Source organism: Pleurodeles waltl, chromosome 11 (assembly GCF_031143425.1).
Source record: "Pleurodeles waltl isolate 20211129_DDA chromosome 11, aPleWal1.hap1.20221129, whole genome shotgun sequence".
Classification (NCBI taxonomy): domain Eukaryota; kingdom Metazoa; phylum Chordata; class Amphibia; order Caudata; family Salamandridae; genus Pleurodeles; species Pleurodeles waltl.
This window is the reverse complement of record NC_090450.1, coordinates 488,452,402-488,458,622: the sequence shown is the minus strand read 5'-3', so window position 1 is coordinate 488,458,622 and position 6,221 is coordinate 488,452,402.

The window sequence follows — 6,221 nt, the reverse complement described above, 5'->3', positions numbered from 1 at the left end:
TGGAAAGTCCTGTCGCACAGAACTACATTGCATCCAAGCTACAAACAAAGCACTGCAATGGCCAGCCAACAGAGTGAGAGGGATGTTTTCTGAGAGGGAATTTTATATCCTCACAGAAGAATGCTGCAATCAGCATGAGCAGCTATTTGGGCATGCATCTCAGACTGTCCCAGAGTCTGAAAAGAGAAAAATATGGAGGGAGATGCAGCTGCGCATCAATGCCCTGGGTGTGTCAGACAGGTCCATCAAAGAGATGTAAAAAAGGTGGTATGACCTGCACTCTCGAGCCAAGGAGAGGGTGGCAGCACAGCTACGGGATGCCCAGGGAACTTGAGGAGATCAATCTAATGTCCTTCCACCCTCATCAGCGGAGGCAATGGCAGAAACAACACTGGAACAAGAGGCAGTGTTCAGCTTGGGGTCCTTCGACATGTCTTCACCTCCACCAACCCCTGATAAGTGCAATATTTCTACTGTTCCGACATTCCTGCCAAAACCCTGCTGTCCACATGCACGCAAAACACCCTCAACCAAAAACACCTAGATGCTCCATTTATATGATCGAAAAGTCATAGCTGGTGCATTATGGAAAATGTAGTCATGTACATAAACAGTGCAGTTACTGTCAGGCATAAGCTGAATAACATTGTACGACCACTGAGATAGTGTCTCACATGTTAATTTTATTCATCCCCTTATTTGCCACATAGCTACACCAAGGCTTGATGATGCGGGTGAAGACCAGGACCAGGCCCTGAGGGAGGAAGGACAGGATTGGGTGACTGAAAGTCAGCCAATTTGTTCCCATGTCCAGGTCAGTACTGCATCCAGATCACCACAAGCAACCATAATTCAGGGCCTAGAATTCCACCAGCCAGTCACACCATGCAGTCCTGTCACCAGGGTCCAGCAGCTGCGTCCGACACAACAAGCACAGAGGCAGCAGCAGGCAAAGGTTGACTCCCACCCCCAGGGAGTATCTGGCAACCATGTAGTGTTTGGCGGCGTAGAACAGGCCATGCTGCAGGATCAGCACCTGCAACAAAAAATAATGAGGGTAATGAACCACAAGCTGACCCAGTGATTTAACAGCATAACCTAACAGTTGGCTGACAACCAGACCCATCTACATGCAAAATGTGATGCCCTTATAGGGGCACATGAACACCCAGCTGGCAGAGAAGAGAAGCCAGTAAAGGCACAGGGAGCAGAGCCAGGCAAGCAGGATGGAGGCAATGACCAATAAGGAGGCTAGCACTGGCAACCCTGCAGGTTGATATGGACCACTACAGTGGTGACATTTCGCAAGGCCTGCAAAAAATCACTGCAGTTTTTGATGCGATTCAGACTGTCAGCATTGCTAGTGGGGCAACTGGAGAGTTGCCAGACTGTGAGATTTCTAGCCTAAGTAGTGTCTCTGCTGCAGACGCACACATGCTGTGTAGGAGCAGCAGCCTCCAGGCTGAATCTCCACCTGCCTGATCCTCCCGTGCCAGTTGTAGAAGGAAGCGAAACCTGCACACTGACAGTATGCCATTCAGTTGCCTACATTATTGTTTATGTTAGGGATGGAGTAACCAAACAACTTGTTCATACATTTATGTTCTGTTGTTTGTGATGGCCAGGTTGTCCAGCAAGGTTGTGTACCCTCAAATTAAAGGTTTACATATATTGTGAAATTTAAATGTGTTTTTTTTCATTTATGGATGCTACTGTATACATCTTACCGTGCAAAGTAAAGGTTATGTGTTCCCTACACCTTCTCCCCTCTGCTGCTCTGCTTTCCTCAATTAACTGCTGGGCAGGTGGGCCACGGTCATCATTCTCCAAGTCTGATCCAGCCACATATACCGATAAGCCTCTCCTGCAGGCAATGTTGTGGAGTATGGCACAGTTTGCTAAATCTTGCACGCAGTCTCAGGCACATACTGCAAGGTTCCCCCACTTTTGTAAAGGCACCAAAAGTGTGATTTCAGGAGGCCGAATGTGCACTCAATCACGGACCAGGTGCACCTATGTGCCATGTTGAAGCCCCTTTTATATGGATTGGTTGAAGACAGGTAGGGTGTGAGGATCGATGGCTGCAGGGCATAAGTACTGTCATCTGGTGAAACACAAATAAGGGTGAGACAACATACAGAGAGTAATGATTGTGCTAATACATTTTACTGTGAACATTACATTACAGTACCTAGTAGGTATCTTTCATCAAAATCCCCTCCTTCTTCGCTGGTATATGCCACTGTGCCTGAATATGTAGGAGTCATTTGTGCTCCCAGGATATTTTGCCACAAAGCCTGTGATAATGCTCTGTGCATTGCAGACAACTTGGATGTTCAGGGAATGGGTGTTCTTGCGGTACCGGAATATGTATTCCAGGCGGATGGTGGGCATATTGGCACATGGATCCCGTCTATGCACCTGATGACCTGTGGGAATCTGGCTATCAGGTAGAATTGTGTTTTTGTAGTTTGCATTTCCAAATCATCCCTGGGCAGGTAGATGTGGTGGAGCATGCCGTATAAGAAATTGTGAAATAAGTGCAACAGCGTACTCTGCAACAACTCTCAGGCCACTGCTATGATATGTTGGTAACTACCACTAGCCAATAGGTGGAAGGAGCACAACACCTGGACATGGGTGAGGATAGCATTGCTGCATACTGCTCTCCAGGTGTGGTTTTAAGATGCCTATTAGCTCCAGGATCACATTGCTACTCAGCCTGTATTGCTCAAAAATCTCTTCCTCTTCTCAAACAGGGTCAGCCTGACTCTGAATATCCTCTCCTGCCTCCTGTATCCTCTCCTGTCTCTATTGAGCAGCCAGTATCTGCATCCTCCTCACTATCAGGTACAGAGAAGCCATTGTGGAAGTCCCTGATGCATTCTGGGGCTGTTTTTATAGGTTGGGCCAGTTACCACCTGTTATGAATTGGTGGTAAATTGCATGTGCAAATGGGCCACTTTGCGAAGAATTGCCAATTGGGACTCGCTTGTACAAGCAGTTTTGCGGCACACAACTAGGGATCCTCTAATTGCGATTCGCTAAATCTGCTTGCTATTTTTTGTGAATGCTTGTCGTACATTGTTTATGGACGTTTTTCCATCCACAAAACAGATTGCAACCGATTTGCGATTTGCAAAACAAAACGGTCATACATTGGGCCCCTAGTTTCTTAGGACAAGCAAGAGCCAATATTGTTTACCCCCTATCTTGGGCCTGCTACTTATAATCGCCATCTCCTACCCATATAGGTCTATGGAGTGGACTTTCAAAAATCATGTCTTCACAGATTATAGATCGATGTTTCTTAGCCCCTTTCACAAGTTCACTAGTGACTGTAACTGTTTCCACTACAGTGCTATTTCTAACAGAAAAGTCTTATATTTAATAAGATATAAAAATTATTCTCTCTACATTACTGGTAGTTACAGTAGAATTCTCATTCAGAGGTAGCAATACTAATTTGCCTCTTGACCAGCGTGGACCTGGGGTTTAGCCTCATGCAGAATTCATATATGTGTGTATAATTTGTAGATAGGCTCAAAGTAACCAGAGAAATTGGAAATCTGTGCTTATTAAGTGGTGGTAGTCATAGCTTGTTATCTGATAGAGAGTTTAGCTGCACATTCCTTACCTTAAAATATCTCCAGGCATCAGTAGGGGAAGATGTTTGAGCAGTTCCTCTGTGCACCAGTAGGTTACCTCATTTAGCTCTGCGTCAGCATCGTTGGTGTCATTTTTGATGGAAGTGACGTGCGGTACCTTACATAGGTGCCATCTGGCATGCTGACATTAACTCTTTCCTTTCTGCACCCGATAGCGGTGATTGGGTGTGAGCTAACTTTCAGTCACTTTTTGACTGACTGTTTTGTAAAAGAAAATTTAGACTTTTTTGAGACTTTTCTCCTTAAATGCAACCAAAGAAACTGGCTGGCTTCAACCCATATGGGGCCTCTCACAGGCAAATGTCGGTGACAGACCCACACTTGGTGTGTTTGTGTTGCTTGAAGGAGGACCACGACTTCCACACCTACGAGGACTGCAGCTCCATGCATGGGAGCACTCCCCAAGCTCCTTGCCTCCCAACATAGGTTGACTCTGCGAAGCTCGCGGTCAAGTTCACATGTTAAATCCTGAGACCACTTGTGGAGCTCTTTCTAACAGTTGTTGTTGCACTCCAAGTTGTCAGGTAAATCGGGTAAGCCCCACGGGAACAAAAAGTCAAACAGGTCTTTGACTTTGCTGCGTCTGACGAAGTCTTAGGATGAAATGCAGGAGTGTCAACACTCTGGGCCCTGCAAGCCAGCGGTACCTGAACCTAGTTCTGTTCTACACTTCCTCGATTTTCCTGTAGCTGGAGTGACTCCTACCCAGTTGAAGGAGTTCTACCTCACATTTGGATGGCCCAATCCCTCTAAAGGATCTTCAAGCCCCATGGCCGAGGGAGGGTGGGCCCTCCTGGACAGAGGGTTCACCCTTGGTGCCAGACAACCCCATGGATCCCATGCTGGATCCAGAGCAGAGCTGGCAGTGAGACCGAGACCTTCCTTCAGTGCCAATGCTCCTTCGCCACTGACACTCCTAGGCGGTGCTGCCCCCATCATTATTCCTGACATGGATCCAGATGGGTGACATCTGAACCTGGAGCTGACTGGGTCCATGCTCCCTGGAGCAGAGCCAGTGCTTTATTTGTTTAATGGATCTGGAGAGAGAGACAAATGAGAGGGGTCTGTGGATTCTTATGGTTGCCAGCCCCCGGAAGAGGAACAGGAACAGGATAGCAGGTACAAGGAACTGGTGGAGGCCAGTGTGTTAGTCACCTCACCCGATACTGGCTTGGTTTCTTCTCCTACCATGGAAGGAGTATTTTTTCAATGGTGGTGTTTAGGACGGCCGAGGTCCTGTACCTTATGCTACCCCCAGTGGCATTCAAGGCAAATGCCTTGACGGGGCTTTGGCCGAGAATATCCTCATTGAAGCCCTGCTCCCTTCAATGAAGCCCTTACAGACGTCCTACACAGGCTTGGTCCAAGCCCTACACAGGCACTCCTGTGCATAGGACAATTGCCCACCTCCATCACACTGCTCCTGGAGACCCCAGTTTCCTTACCCAGCACCCCATCCAACAGAGCTTGATGGTCCAAGCCTCCACATCCAGAATTAACCATGACACATTCCCTACCTCTCCACTGGATGAGAAATCCAGGAAGCTGGTTAACTTTGGCAGGAAAATGTTCTGTACCACCAGCCTGGCACTGCGGTCAATTAACACTGTGGGGGTCATTCCGCCCGCCCGCCCAGTGGGAAAGCCCCAGCAACGATGAAGCCGGCTCCGAATGGAGCCGACGGAGTTGCTGGTGTGCGACGGGTGCAGTGGCACCCGTCGCGATTTTCAGTGTCTGCTTTGCAGACACTGAAAATCTTAATGGGGCCCTGTTAGGGGGCCCCTGCAGTGCCCATGCCAGTGGCATGGGCACTGCAGGGGCCCCCAGGGGCCCCACGACACCAGTTCCCGCCAGCCTCTTCCTGGCGGTGTAAACCGCCAGGAACAGGCTGGCGGGAAGGGGGTCGGAATCCCCATGGCGGCGCTGCTTGCAGCGCCGCCGTGGAGGATTCCCTGGGGCAGGGGAAAACCGGCAGGAAACCGCCGGTTTCCCTTTTCTGACCGCGGCTTTACCGCCGCGGTCAGAATTGCCCCTGAAGCACCGCCAGCCTGTTGGCGGTGCTTCCTCCGTCTCCGGTCCTGGCGGTCCATGACCGCAGGGTCGGAATGACCCCCTGTGTGCCTATTGGGCCATTATTCCCATACGATATGGGACTTGGTTGCGCAAATGCTCCCTATGGTCTCGGATGAGGCCCAAGCCTTACTTACCCAGCCAGTTCTTGATGGGCAGCATGCAGCAAGGTTCACCATGGGGTGTGGGCGCAACACAACAGAGTTGCTGGGCAGAGCGATTTCATCATCAGTGGCTTTTGGCCCCACACCTAGTTGAGAACAACTGCCTTTTCGGCTAACCCCATGGACACGCCCTTTGAAGGCTCTTTTGTCTTTTTGGAGAGAAGGCAGATTCAAGACTGAGGCGCTTTAAGGATGGCAGAGCTTTGGCAAGATCCCTGGGCGTGGGTCTATGGCCCCTCATCAACCCTTATCCATCTTCCTCCCTTTGTTTGGCCATGGAAGGGGTCTCCAGCCGTACCCATTCCCACACACCCACCAC